This window comes from Danio rerio, chromosome 14 (assembly GCF_049306965.1).
Source record: "Danio rerio strain Tuebingen ecotype United States chromosome 14, GRCz12tu, whole genome shotgun sequence".
Classification (NCBI taxonomy): Eukaryota; Metazoa; Chordata; class Actinopteri; order Cypriniformes; family Danionidae; genus Danio; species Danio rerio.
This window is the reverse complement of record NC_133189.1, coordinates 34,498,744-34,526,330: the sequence shown is the minus strand read 5'-3', so window position 1 is coordinate 34,526,330 and position 27,587 is coordinate 34,498,744. Positions and strand designations below refer to the sequence as shown.

Below are 27,587 nucleotides of genomic sequence, written 5' to 3'. Positions count from 1 at the left end.
TTCACTTCCATTCATTTTTAGACATTAAAAACTGCTCGTTTCGCTGTTTGATGTTGCAAACTGATATTTCCTTGTTATATTATTCTACTTGGCCTGTATAGTCATGCAAACATTTGTTTGTAGAGCAAGTAGTTTGAGCCTTTTTTTGCCGTTTATTATTTCTTGTCATTTCTCCCATAGGCGACTGAAACGGAAGTTCTAAGACAATCGCGAAAACAGGTGCACTTCCACATTTTAGAATAAGGTCAATACACTTGATTGACCACATACATATACGCTCATGACATTCGATACACTCTATACATTGCAGACATGATAATTTTTACATATTCACACATGATCCTCTATACACATACATTTCACTCTATACATATGATTGACTATATACATAAACAAACATGACAGTATACATATGCGCACATGATACAGTCTATACATATACAGACTTGATACTCTTTACATATGCACAATTGATACACTACATATACACAAATGATTTAGTCTATACATATGATTGACTATATAAATAAACACACATGACAGTATACATACGCACACATGACATTCTCTACATATACAGACATGATACTCTTTACATATGCACAAATGATACATTCTATACATATGATTGACTGTACATACACACATGACACTATACATACGCACAGGTTATACATATACACACATGACAACTTTATACATATTCAGACATGATACTCTTTACATATGCACATGACACTATACATGCGCACACATGATACACGATACTCTTTACATATGCACAAACGATATAGTTTATACATATACACACAGGATTCACTCTATACATATGATTGACTATATGCATACACACAAATGACACTATACATACACAGACATGATACTCTTTACATATGCACATGACACTATACATACACACATTTGATACACTCAATATAAGTACACACTCTATACATATGATTGATTATATACATATACACACTTGATACACTTCTGGCAAGCTCTGGAATAGAACCCGGGTCTCTGGCATGAAAGGTGAGTGACTTTCCCACTGAGCTATTGGAAGCTAGAGAAAGCAGGCACTCTATACATATACAGACTTGATTGACTACATACATATATGCTCATGACACATGATACTATACATATGCACTCATGATACACTGTATACATATACGATACTCTTTACATATGCACAAATGATACACTATACATATACACACTTGATTCGTTCTATACATATGATTGACTATTTATATAAACACACACGACACTATACATATGCACAAAAAATACACTTTATACATATACTCTTTACTTATGCACAAACGATACACTTCTGTCCAGCTCTGTGATAGAACCCGGGTCTTTAGCATGAAAGGTGAGGGCCCTTCCCACTGAGCTACAGGAAGCTGGTGAAAGCAAAGCACTCTATGCATATGATTGGCTATATACATACACACACAACACTATACAACTGCACACAAGATACACTCTATACATATTCAGACATGATACTCTTTACATATGCACAAATGATACACTATACATATACACACTTGATTCGTTCTATACATATGATTGACTATTTATATAAACACACACGACACTATACATATGCACAAAAAATACACTTTATACATATACTCTTTACTTATGCACAAACGATACACTTCTGTCCAGCTCTGTGATAGAACCCGGGTCTTTAGCATGAAAGGTGAGGGCCCTTCCCACTGAGCTACAGGAAGCTGGTGAAAGCAAAGCACTCTATGCATATGATTGGCTATATACATACACACACAACACTATACAACTGCACACAAGATACACTCTATACATATTCAGACATGATACTCTTTACATATGCACAAATTATACACTCTATACATATACAAACATGATTCACTCTATACATATGATTGACTACATACATAAACACACATGACAGTAAACATATGCACACGATACACTCTATACATATACAGACAAGATACTCTTTACATATGCACAAATGATACACTCTATACATATACACACATGATTCACTCTATACATACGATTGACTATATACATAAACACACATGACACTATACATATGCACAAAAAACAAACTCCAAACATATACGATACTCTTTACATATGAACAAACGATACACTTCTGCCAAGCTCTGGGATAGAACTCAGGTCTCTGGCATGAAAGACAAGTGACCTTCCCACTGAGCTACTGAAAGCAAGCCCTCGATACATATCATTGACTATATACATATACACACAACACTATACAAATGCACACAAGATCCACTCTATACATATACAAACATGATACTCTTTACATATGCACAAATGATCCACTCTATACATATACAAACATGATTCACTCTATACATATGATTTATGATTGACTATATACAACACACATGACAGTATACATATGCACGCATGATACAGTCTATACATATACAGACTTGATACTCTTTACACATGCACAAATGATACACTCTATACATATACACACATGATTCACTCTATACATATGATTGACTATATACACATACACACGTGACACTATACATACGCACACGTTATACATATACACACATGATACACTCTATCCATATTCAGACATGATACTATTTACATATGCACAAATGATACATATACAGACATTATACTCTTTACATATGCACAAAAGATATACTCTATACATATACACACATGACACTATACATACGCACGCGTTATACATATGCACACATGATACACTCTATACACATACACACAGAATTCACTCTATACATATGATTGATTACATACATATACACACATGATACACTTCTGTCAAGCTCTGGGATTGAACCCGGGTCTCTGGCATAAAAGGTGAATGACCTTCTCACTGAGCTACTGGAAGCTAGAGAAACAAGGCACTCTATACATATACACACTCTACTCATGACATTCGATACACTCTATACATTGCAGACATTATCATTTTTACATATTCACACTCTTTATACAATATTTGCCACAATACACTATTTGGCAAGCAAAGAGAAAGAGTCCAAGTAAAGCAGCTACTGTTCTCCTCAATGGTGACAGCTTAAACACACAAAAAAAGTGTTTTTACTTTTTATTGCTGTTGTAAAAAATGACTTAGTTAATTATTAAAATTATCAATATGTAATTTTGTAGAGTGTGGCAGAAATAAGGCCAAACAGGTTGTTAATAAGTAAAGCTGCTGTTTGTGGAGTTGCTTTATGCTCTGCTGAGATTTTGAAAGATTTGATGTGTTTTATTTAGTTTATTATATATAAGGCTGTGATTGAAGGTAGATGTAGTTTTGTGTTTCTCTTCTCTGTTTGTGCTTATTAAGAGCAGGTGTTCCATCATCAGTGCTCAATCATCACTTAATTAACCCCATCATTGTCTCATTAACTTTAACTGCAGTACTGCTGAACTGAGTAAATTAAACTGATGATTTTACTGTGAAGAGTCTGGAAAAGGAACCGAGCTTTTGTTTTAGCTTTTAATGACAATATTTTTTGTCAATGTTTAATAGGAGGTAATGTAATATATAGCCTAAAATATCCACTGTACTGTCAAAAATGAATTAAAACCCCTTGTGAAAAAACAACTCAGTTTTCTGACCACACTTCTATATTATTGCTTATTCACTTGCTGGAAATTAGAATTGAATTTAGAATTAGTTTGGAAACAAATTTTTGCGCTTCGCAAACAAAAATGTAGGCTTATGGATGTCTTCAGTGGAGTGTGTAACACCGTTTTCTTATCAAAAGATATTTGAGTGGCAGTTCTTCAATAATAGATAAGTGGGATGTAGATATGGAGATTTATACATTTTTTAAAATTCAAAATATATAAATTTTGAATTATTTTATAAGACTCAAGCACCACTGTGTACACCTGAAAGTAAAAAAAAAATAAATACAAAGTAAGTGAACCTATTTGTAAATATTGTTATTTATGCTTTGTTTCAGGCAGCAGAAAAACAACTGGACGATAGAGAACGTGACTAAGACACGCACACAAACACACACGGACACAGCATATTAAAAATTAAATAGTTTGACAAATGCTTTAAGTTTTCTGCCAATAAAGCCAATTTTAGTAACATTTTATTGATTGAGCTCTTTCTGTCTCTAACACTCAGGACAAGAAAATAACATTCTGTCAAGGCCCGCAAAATAACATCCCTCACACCTTTAAAGAATTCCACATCTTGACCTTCTGGGAACGTTACTAGACAATGGCCTTAACACCTACAAGCACGTTATGAGAACGTTGTGAGAATGTCAAATTTTTCAATAAGGTTTGGTTCTGAGAACGTTCTGAATGTTCTGTAAAAATGTCCCCCAAATATCGTCTTCCAAACCTTTAAAGAACTCAAGATTGTGACATTCTCTGAGCGTCCTTAACACCGATGGGGATGTTCTAAGAACGTTCTGGGAACGTAAAATTTCTAGCTGGGTATGCAAAAACCTGTTATCTCTCGCTTTAATCACCATATATAGACCCCCAGGACCCTATGTCAATTTTCTAAAATAATTTTCTGATTTTATTTCTGACTTGCCAGTCAAAACTGATAAAATGCTAATTGTAGGTGACTTTAACATCCACATAGATGACGCTAACGATACATTAGGGCTCGTGTTTATGGATTTAATACACTCACTTGGGATAAAGCAAAACGTTGTGGGTCCAACCCACTGCTTAAAGCATACATTAGATCTAATTCTGTCTTATGGAATCGAGGTTATTGACGTAGACATTATACCACAATGCGTATTCGTAATGCACTCGCAAACTCAAATGATCTTGATGTAGTAACCAGCAGTATGGATGCCATCTTTACTAGCACACTAAATACTGTTGCACCCATCAAATTAAAAAAGGCTAGAGAGATTAAAACTACACCATGGTATAATAGTTATACTCGTGTGCTCAAAACAGCAACCCGCGCCCTGGAACGTAAATGGAAAAAAACTAATTTAGAGGTCTTTAGAATTGCGTACAAAGACAGTATGTCCAGCTATAGGAGGGCTCTAAAATCTGCCAGGACCGAGCACCTGCGCAAACTGAAAATAATCATAACAATCCTAGATTTTTATTTAACACCATCTCTAAATTAGCAAATAATTGGTCATCCTTGGAACAAACTGTTCCACCGCAAATTAGTAGTGATGACTTCATGAATTTTTTCAGTGATAAAATAAAAGGCTTTAGACAGAAAATAGGAGATGCCAAACTTTCTGCACCGGTTTATACTCCAAATCCTATAAATTTTTCATTTAATCATAATAATAACCTACACTGCTTCAAAATCATAGAACAGGAAGAGCTAGATAAAATTATAAATAGCTCTAAACCAGCTACGTGTATGCTGGACTCAATTACAACAAAATTACTGAAAGAGCTGCTACCTGCTATAGGAAAACCTCTTCTTAACATTATCAACTCTTCTTTATCTATAGGCCATGTTCCAAACTCTTACAAGCTAGCTGTTATTAAGCCTATTATTAAGAAACCGCAACTGGACCCCAACAACTTAGCTAACTATAGGCCTATTTCAAATCTTCCATTTATGTCTAAAATACTAGAAAAAGTTGTTTCTACTCAATTATGCTCCTTTCTGCAGACGAACAATATTTTTGAAGTGTTTCAGTCAGGTTTCAGGGCTCATCACAGTACAGAAACCGCATTAGTGAAAATAACCAATGATTTACTCTTAGCTGCTGACCAAGGGTGCATCTCGCTATTAGTTTTACTCGATCTTAGTGCAGCATTTGACACCATTGACCACAATATCCTCATAAATCGCTTAAAGTCTACAGGTGTGCAGGGACAAGCTCTACAATGGTTTAAGTCATACTTAACTGACCGCTACCAGTTTGTGAATCTTAATGGACAGCCTTCACAAGTCAGCCCAGTAAAGTATGGGGTGCCTCAAGGATCAGTTTTAGGCCCTTTACTGTTTACAATTTACATACTACCTCTGGGAGACATTATTAGAAGACATGGGATCAGCTTTCACTGCTATGCAGATGATACTCAATTATATATTTCAACTAAACCTGACGAGACGTCTGAACTGTCTAAACTGAGTGTATCAAAGACATTAAAGACTGGATGACCAACAATTTTCTTCTCTTAAACTCCGACAAAACAGAATTAATACTTATTGGGCCTAAATCTTGTACTCAGCAGATCTCGCAACTCAATCTACAATAAGAGGGATACAAAGTTAGCGTTAGCTCTACTATAAAAGATCTGGGTGTCATATTAGATAGCAATCTAACTTTTGAAAACCATATATCCCATGTCACAAAAACTGCCTTCTTTCATCTGAGAAATATCGCTAAATTACGAAATATGCTATCCATCTCAGATGCAGAAAAGCTAGTCCATGCTTTTATGACTTCGAGGCTGGACTACTGTAATGCTCTATTTGCTGGCTGCCCAGCATCATCTATTAACAAACTTCAATTAGTACAAAATGCAGCTCCCAGAGTTCTTACCAGGTCTAGAAAATATGATCATATAACCCCAATTTTATCCTCCTTACACTGGCTGCCTGTTAAGTTTCGTATTGAATTTAAAATATTACTTCTCACCTATAAAGCTCTAAATAATCTAGCTACTGTTTATCTAACCAACCTTCTGTCTCGCTACAATCCAAATCGCTCTTTAAGATCTCAAAACTCAGGGCTTCTGGTAGTACCTAGAATAGCAAAATCGAGTAAAGAAGGTCGAGCCTTCTCTTTCATGGCTCCTACACTCTGGAATAGCCTTCCTGATAACGTCCGAGGCTCAGACACACTCTCCCAGTTCAAAACTAGATTAAAGACCTATCCGTTTAGTAAAGCATACACTCAATGCATCACCTAGCGGGTTCCACACAGGCTTCTGCATATTGCTTATATACACTATAAACAGCAGCTACGCTAATTATTCTCTATTTTCACCTGGGGATACTCATCCTGAGGTCCTCAGATTATTCAGAGTCACTGATTGGATCCAAGACCAGCTACGAGATGATTCCAAGGTTTCCATATCCGGGACCAGGCCATATCCTGAGCTGCTGCTGCGGTGATGGTCATGGGGAGTGGAGAACATGAGTCTGATTCCAGCGACGCTCCAGGGACAGATGAGTCTTCGCTGAGGCCATCTTCCAGCCTCCACTACGGTGACTGAAGCTCTGTACAAGACTTTTGGCCAGCGGAGAAATTAAAATGGTCGTGCCCAACTGAGTCTGGTTCTCTCAAGGTTTTTTTTTTTCTTCACTCCTATCAGGTGAAGGTTTTTTTCCCTCTTCGCTGTCGCCACTGGCTCGCATGGTTCAGGATTGGTAGAGCTACGCATCGATGAATTTGCTCTTCAGTGTTTGGACTCTCAGTAATGATTTCAAATCACACTGAACTGAGCTAAACTGAACTGAACTGAACTTAAACACTAAAAACTGAACTACACTGTTCCAGTTACTATGACCATTTATGTGAAGCTGCTTTGACACAATCTACATTGTAAAAGCGCTATACAAATAAAGCTGAATTGAATTGAATACATATACACACACACACACACGATACACTTCTGTCAAGCTCTGGGATAGAACACAGGTGTCTGGCATGAAAGGTGATTGATCTTCCCATTGAGCTACTGGAAGCTAGTGAAAGCAGGCACTTTATACATATGATTGACTACTTACATATACACACATGACACTATACATATGCACACATGATACACCCTATGCATATACAGACATGATACTCTTTACATATGCACAAATGATACACTCTATACATATAGACACATGATTCACTCTATACATATAATTGACTATATACATATAAATACATGACACTATACAGAGTGGGAACAGAGATGAGGTTCTCAAGGTGAATGCGCACCTTGGCTTTAAGGGTCAAACAACAAAAAATAAGGTCAAGAATCTTGGTGTGACTCTGGAGTCAGATCTGAGTTTCAACAGTCATGTCAAAGCAGTCAGTAAATCAGCATACTATCATCTCAAAAATATTGCAAGAATTAGATGCTTTGTTTCCAGTGAAGACTTGCAAGTTTCCAGAAACTTGTTCAAGCTTTTATCAGCAGCAGAGTGGATTACTGTAATGGTCTCCTCACTGGCCTATAATGCACTATATGCACTTGCACTATAATGTTTTTTCGTTTTCTTTTTCATTCTTTTATAACCTATTTTAACACATTTTAAATTGTTTTTATCTGTTTTTAATAATTTTATTGTCTGCATTTTATGTCCTAAACTTGTCTTTTTTATTCCTGTTTATGTAAAGCACTTTGAATTGCCACTGTGTATGAAATGTGCTATATGAATAAACTTGCCTTGCCTTACCTATACATATGCACACATGGTACACTCTATACATATACAGACATGATACTCTTTACATATGCACAAATGATACACTCTATACATATACACACATGATACTCTACACATATACACTCTATACATATGCACACATGATACACTCTGGGATAGCACTGAGCTACTGGAAGCTGATGAAAGCAAGCACTCTATACATATAAACACATGATTTACTCTACACATATAATTGACTATATACATATACACACATGATACTCTTCACATATGCACACATGATACTCTATACATATACACTCTATAATTATGCACCCAATACTTTACATATAGACATGCACACATGATAAATTCTTTACATATGCAAACATGATACTCTATACTTATACACACATATATATATATATAAATATAACTTTACATACACACACACACACACACACACACACACACGACACTATACATATGCACACATGATACTATACATATACAAACATGATACACTCTATACATATGATTGACTTTATACATATACACACATGATACTCTTTACATATACACAAACGACACTATACATATGCACACAATACTATACTTATACAAACATGATACACTCTATACATATAATTGACTCTATACATGTACACACGATACTCTTTACATATGCACACATGATGAACTCTATACATATGCATGTTTGTAATTGTATAGTGTATCATAAGTATATGTATAGAGTCTATCCTGTGTATGTATAGAGTCTAACAGGAGTGTATAAAGTGTATCATTTGTGCAAATGTTTAGAGTGTATCATGTATGGAATGTTTATAGGTATAGAGTCTATTATGTGTGTTTATGTACTGTATAGACTGCATTATGTGTGCATATGTTTAGAGTCTATCATGTTTGTATATGCATGGTAATGTATCATGTGCACATTTGTATAAAGTGTGTATATGTATAGGGTCTATCATGTGTATTTGTATGGTATATGTATAAAGTGTATACATCAAGAGTGCATCGTGTGTGTGTATGTGTATATGTAGAGTGTATCATGTTTGCGGTTTCATCACCTTCCAGTAGCTCTGTGGTATGACAAAGTGGTCCTCTCACGAAAGAGCCCTGGGTTCTATCCCAGACCCTGACAGGAGTGTATTGTGTATCATATGTTCATAAGTCTGTATCTGTATGAACTGTAGCATGTGCCTATATGTATAATGTGTATAGTCTTATCATGTAAATATATGTATAGAGTGTACCATGTTTGTAAATGTATAGAGTCTGTCATGTATTTAAAAAATATATAAATGAAAATAATTATAAAATTTACAGCTGTACAGAAGACAGAAGAGAGGGAGAATGATGGGGATGGTCAAGAGATTGTTGTTTAAAATTTTTATGTAACCTAAAATTAGTTTTTTTGTTAAGATACAAAAAAGCTTACTGAAATTAAGTGTTTCAATTGAAGTGGTTTTAATGAATCACATTTAGTTTAAAATGTGCATACTGTCACCTGACAAATAGAGGACAATACAGAGACTCATGGCAAAGGCAGATTAAACTTGACTAGTGTCTTCAGCATTGAACTACACTGTTCTAAATGTGATTATGTTTTTATTGCAAGATATAATAATAATTAAAAAACATTATTCATTGGGTTATATAATTCAAAGTAATGTTTTCTAATTATTTTACATAAATATTATGAATTGAATAAAAAACTATACCCGTGGTAACATTAATGTAAAATAGTTTGATATATTTATATTTGGCCCATATCTCTCAATATTATTTGGTTTTTGGCCCTTCATATGAAACAGTTTGGTTACACCTTATTTAGAGTCAGAAGATTTGATTTAAAGTCCAAAAAAGGATTTATATATATATATTATTAATTTCAAAATTAACAGTTGACAATTTTAAATCTCAATGCTTCCACTGTATGCTGCTATGATTGCTTTGCCCCATCTGTCAGCAATATGATTTTAAAATAATTTAATCATATAATTAAATTCAGTATGATCATTCTTTCATATATTATTATAACTACCAGTCTGTCACACCCTCAGCTCATTCCCGCAGTCCCAACCACCCCAGCCAATCCAATAGTATCTGATTGCAGCCTTTATGATGCAAGCTGAGACTGCATCACTCAGCGATGCAATATCAGAGACAATGCACTCAAATGGAGCTAGTGACGCCACTGTGACGGGTAGGGTTAGGGGTGGGGTTAGGTGAGCCCATTAAAAAGCATTGGATGCAGCCCATATTGCACTACACCAGGTCTACAGCCAGACCCCTCTCAGCCAATCACCAGCCACCACACACCACTCATGTGAACCATCACCCGAATCCTAACAACCCGCACCTGGTACCCCAATCATGCACTCCCTATACATAACATTGGCTGTTTCTCAATTCTAAGAACGCACAGAACGGACTTGTGTTCTTGTGGAGACCGGTCTTGCTAGGTGTCCTCGGAAGAGCAAACTCAGGAGACCGAGAGAATGCGATTTTATTATATCCGATATTTGTAATTCTTTAAATTATTTCAATATAACTTAGGCTATTTTACGAAGATATGACAATATTGTTTTGAGCCTACAAAAAAGGACACAAAATTTGTAAAGTTTTATGTATTTCTGTTGTATACATATTGTGTATTTTCTCCAAAATAAATAACAAAAAAAGAAAAAAAAAGCTGCGCAGCATCAATACAGCTGTAAAGGGAGCACACTTTTCCTTGGTCTCACACACACATACAGGCATCTCAACATGCACAAACACCTTTTAGGCCCCGGAAATGACAGTGAAAACGCAACTGGCCTTGGCTCGCTCGCTTTAGGCGCGATAGTGGAAACGCGGCTATTGTCTTCCTTGTGTGGCCGTGACACAGTCAAAGTAAGGTTTCTTTTTTAATGCTGAGTGACATTTATTAACATTGTGTCTTCCAGATTTTCCAATTACATTTTTTTAGACAAGAAACATAAAAGGAGGCACCTGCATTTATTATGCTTTCCATACATATTCCTACTTTGTGGTTTAATCTGACAGACACCAAAATGTCTTTGACCCTTATAAATAATTTCCACACAATAATTAATAATTTTATTTCCCTCTTTGTGTAGATCATAGCACATCAATAATTAAAATCTTTATGATAAATTTGGTAAAACTTAAAATCAAGGACAAGAAAAGCTAACTAAAACTTACTTTAACAAGGAAAAATAAAGTCAAGAAAATTCATTTAATGTGCTCAGTATATATATCACAAGAAAAATCCACAGCAGTAGTAAGTTTTAATTAAAAAATAAATCAACCCTCCAAGACATAAAAGCACTTCCAACTGAAGAAACACCCAATTACAAACAAATCTCTTTTATAACAACCAGGTGCATGTTCTGTCGCTTTAAAGATACTATGATTCAGCGCTGGACTCATGAATGGATTTTAATTATGATTTCATAAAGTATCTGAATGATATTAAACAGCACAAGGCAAGCAAGCTAAATAGACAGGCTCCCTCCTTCATCAATCATTGAACAGCACGTGTCATGCATTTGACCCCAAGAAATCATTCTCTGCCGGACAATAATGAGCTAATCCGCCAACATATTCACCAAAGTAGGGCAGAAACAGTCCATAGCAAGAAAACTCCCATGATCCTTCACCTCCGCATACACAAACTCCTCTATTCTCATCTAGTTTATCTCGCTGCAATGGTAAAATCTGTAATTGAGTTTTTCCATCTTGTTGTTCAGCTTGCGCATTCCTCAGCTTTAGTGATTCACTCAAAAGGAGACAATGGGAGTCTGGCGAGGTAACGTAAGCATAAATTTGAAATATAACGCACACTTATTATGTCCAATATTGTATGACAGGGCTGATTGAGTCATTTGTTGTACAGATGGTGGTAACTCGTCACATCCTGATGAGATAAAATGTCTAGTGTATGTGAGGACTTTTACCTGTTCTGGTGTAAAGTGGCATGGAGAGAGAGAGAGAGAGTGTGTGTGTGTGTGTGTGTGTGTGTGTGTGTGTGTGTGTGTGTGTGTGTGTGTGTGTGTGTGTGTGTGTGTGTGTGTGTGTGTGTGTGTGTGTGTGAGTGTGTGTGTGTGTGTGTGTGTGTGAAAGCTTGCAGGTTCAGAGCGAGTGCAGTGAATCATGGTTTAAAGCTTGCTATGTTCACCCATGCACACAGATTGAGCCAGCTTACTGACCTCCCACTGTTATCCGGCCTCTGGGGCCTGTAACAAATAACCAGACATTTTCTTCCAGAACAATCCCGATGAAAAACATCACCACTTTGTTCTTGATATGCGTGTCTCAGACAGGTTTAACACATTCCGGCTTCACAAAGCAAAATAAAAAAAATGTAAATAAAGTAAACACTAGTGCAGGTAGTACTCAAGATACTGTACATAATATTAAAATACAGTAATGAAAAGGAATTTTTAACTTCCTAGTTTATTCTAACCCAGGGTGCCAATGTTTACTTTGAAATCTTGCTTTGAAAGCCCTTAAAAGGCAACTGAGCAGTTCACGAAAGAAATAGTGCTCAAAAAAAAGAAAAAAATCTGTCATTATTTACTTTCTTGTGTCATTCCAAACCTATTGAACCACTTCAAACGTCAACTATATATGTATGTAAGTATATGTATATATACAGTCACAGTTATCAAAATACTAAAATTACAAAAGAATGATAAAAATTCACAATTATAAAAGGATTTCTTCAAATATTTCCCATGAGATGTTCAAATTGTTGCCAAATTGAATGCTATCACTCAATTGAATGGGCTTTATCAGTGGTTATCAGCTGATAGATATGGGCCAGTAGTGCCTTCTGTGTCTACTACTATGTTCAGAAGGCTGTTATCATTTATTCACATGGCTGATCAAATATAGATCACATGTGGCTGTGACTGGAAGTTAATGAGAATTATTTATCTTATTTACATTACCCGTTAATTGTATTTTATTAACGTCTACCCCATACCCCAACCCAAAACCCAGCCGTCACAGTAATCTAAAAACAGAACTGGAGTCTTCGTTATTAGTATAGCTGATTAACCATGTGGATGGATGATAACAACATTCTAAGCCTACTAGTAGGTGTCGAAGGCCCCTACTGGCACATATCAATGAGCTAATAACCTATGATAGAGCCCATTCAAAGTGGGTGGGTTTAACAGCCCAAGCACATTTTTTAAGTATTTTCTTTAATATTTGTTTTCTAGGGAAAGTTATATATATATATATATATATATATATATATATATATATATATATATATATATATATATATACGGAATAAATCACTGTTATCCAATTAACTGCCTAAAACTTGCCTGGTTAACTTAATCTAGCAAAATATTTAAATTGCACTATAAGCTCAATACTCATATGTTGCAAAATCAGAAGAAAAATATTGTGTGTTTTTTTTTGGGGGTGGGGGGGGGGGGATGGGGTGGGGATCACTCTAATAAACAACTCTTAGCAAATATAAAAGTTTCAAGTTTTGCATGTTCTCCCTGCATTTGCGTGGGTTTCCTCTGGGTGCTCCGGTTTCCCCCATAGTAAAAAGACATGTGGTACAGGTGAATTGGATAGACTAAATTGTCCGTAGTGTATGTGTGTGAATAAGTGTGTGTGGATGTTTCCCAGAGATGGATTGTGGCCGGAAGGGCATTCGCTGCGTAAAACGTGCTGGATAAGTTGGCGGTTCATTCCGCTGTGGCTATCCCGAGACGAAGCTGAAAAGAAAATAAATGAATGAATAAACCAGTTATTCTCAGTTCCGGTCCTATAAAAAAGTACTGTATATCAGGAAGTGCAAAATTAATATTCGTATTAATCCTGGCAATACAATGAGATCTTATGAATTAAAACAGTCCATCTGTACAAGAAACATAACATTATTTGCAGCATTATTATCTGTAATTCAAAGATAAATGGTCCTGAGTGACATCCAGTTTTTGAAAAAAGTTTTTTTTAATACTTTATAGTTAATCGAATAAATCAGTAAATTAAAGCAGACTTAGATAAACTGACAGAAACACTATGCCATTTGGGAGAAAATTGTTTATATTGTGACTTTTCTACTTTTTTATCAACAAGTGGATTTATTGCTGCCATTTCAGCAGTACATCACATACATAATTATACAATTTGTAAGAGAAAATATAAAGGCATTAAAATATGCTTTCTCTGACTAGCCCGATTTGATTCGAAATGAATCAGTAATTCAAACCAGACTGAGGCCTATTCTGGAAGAGCTCACAGGTCAAGCCAACACATCATTAAATTACTTGTAAATTAGACATTCTGTACGATTGCTGTTTCACATCATTATTATTAGGTACTTAATTAATAAAATTATTGAATAAAATAATAATATATATTTCTTTTATGTGACAAAAAATAAGTGAATACACTTAATGTTTATATAATTATAACCCAAAAAAGTTTTTAAAACAAAACTTTTATCCATTATGGTTGATATAATTGTGTTAAATTATTGCATGATTACAAACTGGTCAACGATTATTTGAGTATAGGACTCCCTCCTTGTGTCTAAGGTTGTGGATTGCAGCAAATAATGTTATAACATACCGTTTCTTGGAAAGGCTAATCATAAAACCTCAATCAAATCTGTCATCAGGAGCACGAGTATTACTTTTTACATTCCCTCGTTGCTTTTATTTTTATTTTCACAGTAATATATATATATATATATATATATATATATATATATATATATATATATATATATATATATGTATATATATATATATATATATATATATATATATATATATATATATATATATATATATATATATATATATATATATATATATATTTCATGAATCATCAAGCACCACCATTTGAGTTAAAAATCTTCTTTAACATTTTGCTGAAAAGAAAAGTCACCTACATCTTGGATGGCCTGAGGTAAACAAATGAACAGCAGATTTTCATTTCTGGTTGAACTATTCCTTCACCCGACAGAAGTCTTTGTGTCATGTTCAAACCACAAAATTGAACAGCACAGGACTCTCAATGACACACAAATCTGTGTCTCTGAAAGTTACTAAAACCAAACAAGAAAATCCAAGAACATGCCACACTCATGTTACTTTATGACTTTGAAAAAAGTGAAATGTGCAATATGTTGGAAAAGAAAGGCAATTGCTCTGTCACTGCAACTATTGCTAGAAGTCCCATTTGTGTTCCACTCCGTCTTGCGTGCAGGTTTGTCTGCACAGCTTTCATGCACACTCTATAGCATGGATGAGTGCAGATGGATGAGTATTACACATGCGGAGTACATTTGCTTTTTCACAAGTGCTTTTATTTTTCTCTACCAGATTTCAGAGGGCAACACTGACTCATAGTTTAAAGGACAGTTCCTTTGAATGACAGAAGAAAAAGAGTAGAAGATTCGCTACTAAAGGCAAAGATTAGAACAAGAAATGCATCATGTTTGCTGTTCATTGTAGTTATTTGCCTTCCGTTTGAACATGTAGTTTATCCAGCTCTTTTTTCTACACTTCTCTTCAACTACTTCACAGCACAGGACAATTGTGTGTTGGATTCCAAGCATTTATGAACATTTCTTGGTGCTTGAAACCTTTGAGCGTCTTTCTTCTGTTAAACACAAAATAAGATATTTTAAAGAACGCTGAATATTTGTAACCATTGACTTCCATAGTAGGAAAAACAAATAGTATGAAAGTTGTTCATTCATTCATTTTCCTTCAGCTTAGTCCACCAACATGATCCGCCAACTTATACAGCATGTTTTACACAGCAGATGCCCTTCCAGCCGCAACTCATCACTAGGAAACATCCATACACAGTCATTCACACACACACATACACTACAGCTAATTGAGCTTATTCAATTCACCTGTACCACGTGTCTTTGGACTCGTGGGGGAAACCGGAGCACCCGGAGCAAACGCTATACACAGAAATGCCATCTGACCCAGCCGAGGCTCAAACCAGTGATCTTTTTGCTGTGAGGCGAACGTGTTACCCACTGCACCATTCGTTCTTAAAAAAATTCCTTATTTTGTGTTTAAAAGAAGAAAGATATTCATTAAGGTTTGGGGCCACTTGAGGGTGAGTAAATTTTCATCTATCCAGGCCTTACTGGGTACTTACATAAAAAAGGTAGAATATACTTATTGTCTGTTTCGTATCACACACATTTTGTATAAAAAACACTTTTGGTGTGGCTATTGAGGTGGATTACAGGTAAGATTAAGAAATCTTTTATATGATAAATTTAAAAGTATGGGTAGAATTAGGGTGGGTAATAGTGTAAGAAATGGTTCAGTGTATATAAAAAAACAAGACCTCTCTTCTCTTCCCCACCTAACCACAAAGTAACCCAAAATATTATAAATTCTGAGTCTGCCTCACACAGGTGAGTGGGTTTAGCAAACTTATACGTCTGCCACCACATGAACTACAAGTACTAGGATGCTTTGCACCACTCACTCCTTCCACAGCTGACAGTTATTTGGACACACACAAACTCATTCTGACTATTTCTAAAGAAACTGCATTTGGATTCTCAACTCTGGTGCCAGCATCCTTCAGTTACAGAATCCAGGCGCTCTCAAAAGAGTACATGTAATCAGTCTTAGATCAGCTCCCAGCTGTGTGTGTGTAATCAATGGTGATTCCGTAACAGGGGTGTGTGTGTGAGGTGCATGACAGGAAATTGACCTAATTCTAAAATGCGGAAGTGCGCCTGTTTTCGCGATTGACTTAGAACTTACGATTCAGTTGCCTATGGGAGAAATGACTCGGAATAATAAACGGCAGAAAACGGTCAAACTACTTGCTCTACAAACAAATGTTTGCATGACTATACAGACCAAGTAGAATAATATAACAAGAAAATATCAAATTGCAACATCAAGCAGCGTAACGAGCAGTTTTAAATGTCTAAAAATGAATGGAAGTGAATGAGACTGGAAGTCTCAAGCCAAAAAGATTCAAATGGCAGCGCCCACTCGTGAGCACAGACAAGCTGAGCTCAAACAAGTTGTATAACTGTGTATTACCTCTTCTGGTTAAATCGCTAAATGCCTCCGCATTTGTAAGCTGCTTTTGACAAAAGCATCTGCTAAATGACTAAATGAAATGTACTCAAATAAATGAATAATCATTGTATTTGCATGCAGATAGTTTTTTTAAAACATAAGTACAATTTGAAAACATGTATGCACACAATATGTGCATTGCACTAAATTAATAATTTCAATGCAAGTAATAACAATAATAAATGTAATTATTGTTGTGCTTTTCTTAAACAAAGAGCTACAAGATTTAAAACAACAAATGAAAAAAATGCAGGCTTGCACACATACATTTTTTACATAAAAAAGTAATTACAAAAAGTCAAGACAACAAATATTTGTTATTCTAATAAATTTCTTCTTATTATTATTCTAATACATTTTTCAGGTTTCAACTAAATCTTTTAAGATAAACACAGTTCAGCTTAAAATGTAAAAAGATAATTTGATTCAACAAAAAAAGGAAAGCAATTTTTTTTTACTGTGTATAAATTAAGACCACTTAATGTTACATGGGACCGGATCATAAAAATAAACCTATTAAATAAATAAATAAATAAATAAATAAATAAATAAATAAATAAATAAATAAAAATGTCAATGGGGTCTTGGCATGGGACATTAACCGTTTTCAAGGTTTACTGCGGTTTGATAAAGTCAAGGTTTAAAACTGCAAACTTTTTCTGTTATACCGTTCCTAAAGTATATCTACATGTTTTTTTGTTTTTGTTTTTTTTACATGCTTTTTCTAATTTTTTTATTTAGTTTTTAAGGGCAACAATATTTGAAAATGACCCACATTTGAAACAAACTGCTCATAAACCAACATCCTATGCTGCTATGTGCATCCTATGTGCTGTTCACCTGAACTGTGCAGTGGCTTGATTACTTTATCTCCAAAGAAAGGAAAGATATCCAAAATTGCCTTTTCAGGTTGGGAAGAAATCGGTTTTGTAAACTAATTAAGATAGCAAGTCAATGATTTATTTATTTAGCCTGATGTTTACTGTTCTAAAATATTTTGAATGGTTCTTAAAATATTATATATTGTGTTTAATAGAAAAAAAGTTGCTGTTGTTGTTGTTGTTTACCTAGAAAAACATATTCAAGAGCAGCTATCACAATACTGTCATACTGTGAAACCATGATATTTTTTTCCAAAGATTTCATATTGTCAGAATCTTCAAAATATTATTTAGAGGTTTCATTTTTATTGGAACTATGCCTTTAAGCTCAGCTGTTCCACATGATAACCTTTTATGACCTCATTAAAACACATAAATGTTAAACATAAAAGTCTAAATATCACTTTTCATTCATTTCAATATCTTACACCTCACTGGATCAGTAATATCCTCATTTAGATTGTAGTGGAATTCTGAATGAGCAGCAAGACCCATTGAGAGTGCAGTCGAGTCACGTTTTCCTTTATAGTTCGTGAAAGCCCTGGAGTATCAGTCAGCCAAGTCTACTTCCTCCTGGTTCACGTGTGTCCTTAACCTGCCACAATTGATCGCGTTTCATCCGAGAAAGCATGTATTGCCATTCACTCACGCTTAACGGGGGAGTCGAAGCAGTGCATTTTTGCTAAAGGCAAAAGACAAACTGATTCATGTAAATTTATAAATATATGAATGCAGATGCTCTAAAAATAGACTTGTTTTCCCCTGCAAAACCCATTCATTTGAGACAGGCTCATTTCACTTGGGAGATTCTGTTTATAGAGGCACTTCTTGTCTCATAAGAGAATACTACGCGTTTAGTAGGAATGTGTACTGCATATTTATTGTTTGGCACTGTGGTCTAATTAGATGGTTTTCCCTCTACACAATGTAGGAGATATAAAAACCCAAGATTAATGCAGTGGACTTCAGCTTTGGGAAAACAAAATGCATTATTTCATTAGCCATTAAAACACTTTGACTATTCAGAGCATTGCCACAGTATGTAGAACTAAAAGACTTTGTAATATGTTGACTAAAAATAAAATATTTGCATCTCAGTAAAAATAAATGGAACATTAGTTTGGTTCTTTGACTGCCAGAAAAGATGATGATGTAGTAACTGCTTCCTTTATTTTCTCTCAGGACAATTAAATCATATGAATTGCTGTTGAATGCTTGATTCTGATTGGTTGACACATGTTCTAATTATTTTGCACAAAAATGCAATGGCAGTTCTGGGAAGGTTTTGTTACAATTTTATGTCACTTTGCCAAATGATTTCATTTATTTCAAAGATCCTGATAACAACGATGACAGCACAATCTAATATCACATAGACAACGACCAGCTAAATACATATATATTAAGCAATGGGCCAAAATGGGCCACTCTCTCAGGTGGTAATGTTTATATTCTTATAGCATTTTCACTATTTATAGAGACACTGCTGACAAACACAATTAAAAGTTGCACTAGGGTTATAGTGGTAATTTTGACCATTCATACGTACTGTATAAAGGCTGTGAAACATCAAGTCAATGGTCAACCATTGGTCAAAATTTGGACGTGCTTTAGCACCAGTAAATCTAGTTGGTTCGGTGTGTTCCCCACATCGCCGTTTGGGTTAATGTCTGATTTAGTTGACTCAAATCACCATGTAAAATTAGCATCGGTTATTGACAAAAGCGTTCTTTATTTGGTTATTCAGCAACAAATCAGAGTGCAAGTTTCTCAAATATTTGCAAATGATATGGATTATTAGATTGCTGTTTTATTTACATTTTGTCTGTGCGCTTTTCTTGTTCCAGTTTCCATTTGTATAATGAGAAAACGAGTACTGCCCACCACGTTTGCAGTTTGGCATCGTCTTGGTGTGTCCCTGGCTTTAAACTGTGCCCAAGTAATTTTTTTTTCATGTGATATTTAAATTTTACACTTGTAATGAGATTTTAAAATTAAGCTTTTAATGTCTGTTGTTATATTTTATAAAGTTATTACCCTAAAAAATTATCTATTTTTTAATAAAGCCTAAATTGCAGTTTAATTTACCAGACCACAACAGAATGTATGTCTCAATTGGACAGGTAAGCCAGAGAGAAATGTTTTAACATATATATATATATATATATATATATATATATATATATATATATATTTTTTTTTTTTTTTTTTTTTAACTGCAGTGTAAATAGTTTTATATAGGCCTTTATTTAAAAAAAAAAATCAGTCCATCAATAAATCATTATAACCGAAATAGATTACTTGTTAGGGTTGTAATAATACACATATTCATCTAAAATCTAAAAGTCAAATGAGTAATTAGCAGAGTAAAAGCACATTTTACAGTTTAAACATCATGGGTGACATCAGATTTCAAAAGAGAACAAATTCTTGGTACCCATCTTGCTGGCAGCAAAGACTGCAAGTCTTTGTGATGTATCAAGAGCCAGGGTATCCACACTTGTCAGCAAACCACCAAGAAGGATAAACCACATCTAACAGGAAGAGGCTGTCTAAAAAGGATGTCTGGATACCTAAAGCTGGTATAGCCAAACATTCGGTCACTCATGCACAAATGCCGGTTTCAGTGATGTCAGAACTAACAATTTGGGCTGTGGACAATGTGAAACATCTTTTGGTTCTCCTTACTGTCTTTCCCACATCCAAGTGTGTTACGGTGTGGAGAAGCCCAAAAAAAGCATAGCTCTCGGACTGTTGCATGCCCAGACTAAAGCATGGGGATGGAACAGTGATTGTTTGTGCTGCAATATCATGGCATTCGCTAGTCCTAATACTTGTGCAAGATGGGCACACCAAGGACTACTTAACCTTTTTGGATTACCAAGGCCCAATCCCAATTCTAGTCTTTAGCCCTTCCCCTTCGCCTTTCATTTTGCACATTCCAATGAAGGGGTAGGGGTGTACCAATTCTCTTTAGCATGAAGGCATAGGGCTAAGGAAAAGGGGTAGATAGCCCTTCAAAGTGAGATTTTTCAGGACCACACTTGAAACCAAGGGGCAAGAAACTTTTCCAGTATACCAGCCACAACGGTATTTAGTATTTTATTCATTATAATGAATTTTTACAATAATTAAGCATATGTATTAATACATTGATTGCCACGCTTGTGTTTTACCATCATGCTTTGAGAAAAAGAAACTCTAAAATTAAACATTTTTAAAATTTAGCTAAATTTCGCTACCTATAATCCATAACAATAACTCCAGTATAGCAGTCCCACAACCTTCTGAATGATTCTAGTGACTGGGAATGACTATTTCACAGTGTCTGCTATAATGTTAATGTTGTTTTTGGTGTGTTTACATAGATGAATATGGCCATGATCTTATTGCCACTTTAGATCATGATAGCAATTTATATATGCCTTCAGTGATTTTTTGAAGGTAAATAGTAAATAATAATAAGATTGTGATGACATTAGATGGCATGTGCAGGTGATGTAGTTGTGTCCCATTTCTTAGGCGTAAATTTTACATTTAACTCTCGGTTTTAACACTCAGTTTTAAGGGCCAAGGGGAAGGGGTAGTTTTACAAAAATAGAATTATGATTAGACCCAAGTCTACCCAATGGCTCAAACATTGTATCCTGAAGATGGTGCCATGTATCAGGATGATAATGCACCAATACACAAAGCAAAACTGGTGAATGGCGAGTGGTATGAAGAACATGAAAATGAAGTTCACAGAAGAACATTTCCCATGGCGTGCACAGTTACCAGATCCAAACACTATTGAGCCACTTCGGGGTGTTTTCTCTGGCCACCTTGCAGGACTTGTTTATGTCATTGCTAAGATAAAATGATGCTGTATTGGCAGCAAAGGGGCTCTAAACCATACGGATGAATTACTGTGGTCTAAAACCAGGAAATTCAGTTTCATTGTCCAAAAACTGTAAATTGTTGTCATGCTTTCCTTTATTATGGTAGGACAGTATGTAGCCAGGAAGAAAAGTTAGAGAACGAGGGGGGGGGGGGGGGGGTGAACCGCGAGCTGGGACTTGAACTCAGGATGCCCGAAGAGCAAACTAAAAACATCTGTTTTGCTCAATCCAACAGAGTCTCAGCAGAGCAACAAGAGGCTGCTTTCTTTTTTTTTTGAGAGATGACAAGTTCATGGTATGATCTGCAACAGACATTGAGTATCAAAGAAAAATATAATTTCTTCTGAAATGTGAGTCATTACAACCTTGAACCTTTAAAACTTTCTTTACAAGAGGGTATGACTGTGGATTTCAAAGCAACAATAAAAAGTGAGCATTGCTACTTAAATGATTTGACTAAATAATTAAAACTGTAAATAATTGTCCTGCACCTGAAGTAGGAATTCAATGATTATGCTGTAGATATTGTTGGAATGATTATAGTCTGAGGATTGTTTCAAGGTTGTCAAGATTATAATACTGTAAATTCATTAATTTTACAACACTATAAAACACAACACAACGCAAAAACCAAAACAAAGTCACTTGTTTCAACAATCAAAACATATTAATGAATAAAGGCTCCATTATTAGCTCCAAAAAGGCATTTGAAATATTGAATCATTACAAAAAATATTTTACACTGGAGATGTAACAGCCAGCACACATGAACCTTGGAAGAATAAGACCCGGTATTTGATGTGTGAGAACATGCATGTCAGCATAAGCATCAACAACTTAAAGCAAAAACTGAGGGTTTTCGAATTTTGATAACAGACATGAAGTAATTCTAGGCCAGCTCACAGTACATAGAGTCCTATAGAATCCACCTATAATGGGATCAGGAAAATTAGCACAATATTCTTGTCAAGGAGACAGATGAGTTCCATCTGGTGGAGAAGGAGAATCCAATTCTCTTCCAAGTCATGAAACATGCTGTCGTACCCTCACTGTTCTTGATACCAGCTTGAGAAAAGATCCTTTCCAGAGAGGCTGCTCTTTGGCTTATATATATATATATATATATATATATATATATATATATATATATATATATATATATATATATATATATATAAAGCAGCATAGCAGTGTTTTTTCCTTTTATGCCTATAAGAAAACATTTTTTTTTCTTGTTTCAGAAAGTCAAAGTAACAAAATTATTTTTTAAATGATAAACTGACTGCAAGTTATCTTCAATGGAATTTAAAAATAAGATGTTTTTGTTGTTGTATATACTATCTTCAATTTAGCTCATTAGCTTATAGAAACTTTCTTGTAAAAAAACAAAATTATAAAAATTGCAGAAACAGGCAGTCATTTTTATGTAGTTTAATATATTTGATATATTTTGTTTTTATTATTTTCCCAGTGATGGGTTGCAGCAGGAAGGGCATCCCCTGTGTAAAACATGCTGGATAAGTTGGTGGTTCAATTTGCTGTTGCGACCCCAAATTAATAAAGAGACTACACCGAAAAGAAAATTAATGATTTGAATGTTTTATTATAAATTTATTTTTGGATTTTTTGACACTTATCTTGCTTCAAACTACACATATACAAGAAAACACACATTAATAACAACAATAATAATAATTATTATAATTATGATAATAATAATAATAATATTAATAATAATAATAATAATAATAATAATAATAATAATATGTAATTTATTGTAAAAAAATAATTTCAAATTTTTACAAAACAACATTAAATTAGGAAAATGTTGTAAGTTGGATAAAACAACCCAGATACAGTATTCCCTCCAAACTGTTGATGTGAATAAGAAGGAGGCTTTTGATAAACCAAGGAGCAGAGAACAGAGTAGCACCAGTCAACCATATAAAACACTCTGCATATCACTGGCCAATACGCGAGGGTGGCACAAAAGATGTCTTTACTCTAAAAGAATGACATGAAAGCATGTCTGGAGTTTGTCCTTGACGTGCCCTTGAGACCAGCCGTCTTTCAAAAAGAGAACACAGAAAAAGTATTATAAGTATGTACCTTACAGTTCACAGAGAAGAATAATGGCCAGATATATGAACATTTCGCAAACAATTCTTTGCAAAGAAATCTTCTTCACAGATGTACGTTTTACCACCAGCTTCTGCTAGTGCTCAAAGAAATGCAAAAAGAGATGCTTTACCAAGTTCATCTCCTCCTTTCATTTCTTTTACTTCTGGATACCAACAATGGCTCTTGGATAGACCCAGTTGCATGTTTCACTACAATACAAATGGTTTACAGAAATGAAAAGGATGTATAGTTACCCAGAAAAGTACAAATAAAAGTATAAAAGTTTTTGGATTTTCAGAATATTAGTAAATTAGCAGCAAAAATATATTGTTAGGGTGAAGTATAGAATTTTAATTGCTCCAAAGTGACAATAAAGTCATTTATAATCCTACAAAAGATATGAAGAGTTCAGATTCAAAAACCTCTAAATGTCTCTTGAAGTCTTTCTCTAAAATGAGCAGGCTCCTGTGTGTATGTTCAATAATACAATATTTATGGCAAAAAATATGTAATTCCTGGTATTTAAAGAAAAATATCTCAACATAAAGGAGGCTGAGAAAAAAAATAAAATTTTTGATGGAAATTACAGGCGACACAGAGGTGTTGGCATCGCAACTCTTCATATATATTTGACATAAATGGGGATTTTTTTTAAACTATTTAAACACTCAAATATTTTTGCTGCTTGTTCAAATTACTTAAAATAAGCTGAATCAATACAATATGTTTTGCTGAGGTTTTTAGCAACAACTTAATTCTATGTTGAATCCCCTTAAATTGTTAAAAAAAATTAAGCTAACCTAATTGATTTGTGTTGGGATAATGTGTAGGAATTATGTGGCTTTTTTATAGTGAATAATAATATCTAGCCATTTGACGCTTATTATAATACTAAAAAAATAAGTTATCTAAAAACAATTGCAAAACTTTTATTTTGAACAGCAGTGCATGTTCTTCAAATGTTTATGCCATTATTTCATGCTGTGTTTTATTCTTAAACATTACTTTCATACACTCAAAAAATAACGTTTGTTGAAACTACAAATTTAAAATGAGCTAAATCAACACAATTCTTGAGTTTGTTAGGGGGCAATTTAATTGTTTTATGTTCAATCTGCTACAATTAGTAAAAGAAAATTAAACTAACTTTTTCAATTTGTGTTGGGACAATGTTTCCACCCACCTATTTTTATGTGCATTTTGGATATGTGTGTAACATGAAATTAGCTCATTTTATGAATATTAATAATCAACAATAACGGTTTATTCTTAATTATTAATATTCCGGCTTAAGCTTCAGTCAGTTTGGTCAAACAAACATATGATTGTAAATGATCATGCTCGCGCGACCGAGCGGATTCCCAGATTATGAATATTAATTATCAACAATAACGAATTATTATTAATAATTAATATTCCGGATCAATTTATTGTTAATTTGACCAAACGAACACAAGCAAAGCCGCCGCTCTTCCGAGCGGACAAGGTAATCTATTCATTTAGAAAAAAGGAATTTAATTGCTACTTCTTGTGAAGTAGATTAATCATTTAAAAGTTTTAAACAACTTATAATAGCTAGGCAGGGGAATCTGTATTTCAGTGACATTTTCTCGTGAGGCAAACAATACAATTCATTTGATTATAATGGAATTTATTGACTAGTCAGACGTAACGAACAAACAAACGCACAAACATACATTAAACACAAAACAAAGGTAAACCACGTGGAGATATCAGGTCTATAGAACGTGTAACAGCAAAGAGAAATAGTAAAGCGAGAAAATATAGATTTCAGATAAAAGAGTGACAAATCTTTCAGTTCCACACGCACCATTACGGACCACCAAGGTTATAAAAAACACCCTTTTGAAAAAAAAGGGGCACAGCTTAATCGCATAACTAAAATCACCTGGTTTTTCATGTCTGGCGGTCTCTCTTATGCGTCTCTCTTCCGTCGTGATGAAACTACTCTTGATGTCCTTTGATGCGTGGAGTTTGTAATGCAGTTCGGACGAACACGATCGCAAACTTTAAACTGAATTTACTTTGCCGGAAAATAAAGAAAGCTTGGCGGGAAAGTCCATGCGGCTGTGAAGAGCCGTGTGGCCCTTAAAGGGACCACCGTCAATGATGTTCCTTTTTTGGGACGTTCTCTTTCTGCCCAGATGTTTGGGAGGAAGTGTGCTTATACCTGCGGGTCACGTGACAACCCGTACAGCATTCTGACCAATGATTTCAGGGGAAAGTTTGCGCGCGAACCCTTTCTTTGTCTCAAGGCTCCTCGTATGCAAATTTGAGCGTCCGCCTAAAGCATGCGGACAGGCATTTAATACAGGGCTTTAAAGAATAAAGCAATGCGAGTTATGGTCTCGATCTATGCATCATGTGTTGTAAAATGTCAGCAGAAACCCATCGGTACCAAACATGGGGGGGGGTTGAAAGTACATTAACATAATTTTTCATATCCTTACAATATTTATGCTTTACAAAGGCCTAAATAGAACATGCATACAGGTTATAAGAGAGGTTACACAGGTAAGAAAAGTCAGAAATGAGATACAAAGTTTACAAAACATAACACATTGGTTTTGTGCTGGTTCTGGATTTGATGAGTTCATTTTCTTTCTGTCGGAACAGCCTCGTGGGTGTGTGTGTGTGTGTGTGAGCGTATTTGGGCAGGAATGTCTTTGAAGCTCTCCTGCTTATCTCTCCAGTTCCCCTGAACAACTTAAGCTGTCAGGAAAATCCAGACTTCTTGGAGCCAGGAGTCGTAAAACCTTCTGACCAAAGCCAGACCGTGATAAAATCAAAAAGAAGTTTAATCTGTGGACTGTACGCTACATGTGCCTAAAAAACGGCTGATGGAAACGCAAAGATGTGCATAAGTTTTAAAAATACACTTAAAAAAGATGTGCATAACAGTAGGATAAGATTTTTATTCAATAAGAAAATAAATATAAACTATGATCGAAACACTTTTACCAACAAATTCCAGTATGCGCATTAAAAAGGTTATGTGATTTTGTTACAGGAAATCACATGACGATAAAAATTGTATCAATGGACAAACTAACAGGCTGAGTGCATGGTAAAGCATCTTAATAATTATTTTGGTCATTATAAAATGCCTTAACCATTTCAGTATTAGTGTTATTATATTATTAATAATCTCCCAAATAGTCAAGAGCGCCTGTGCTGTGCATCT

General features: G+C 34.8%; 1 long non-coding RNA gene across 1 annotated transcript; it reads right to left on the bottom strand.

Moving 5' to 3' along the window:
- Positions 1-19: 19 nt before the first annotated feature.
- LOC141377535 (uncharacterized) lies at positions 20-8,488 on the bottom strand. The gene is made up of 4 exons (XR_012389796.1): positions 8,390-8,488; positions 7,813-7,881; positions 1,831-3,006; positions 20-1,495 (listed from the first exon to the last, which is right to left on the bottom strand). It is a non-coding gene; the product is annotated as an uncharacterized lncRNA (long non-coding RNA).
- Between the last annotated feature and the right edge of the window lie 19,099 nt (positions 8,489-27,587).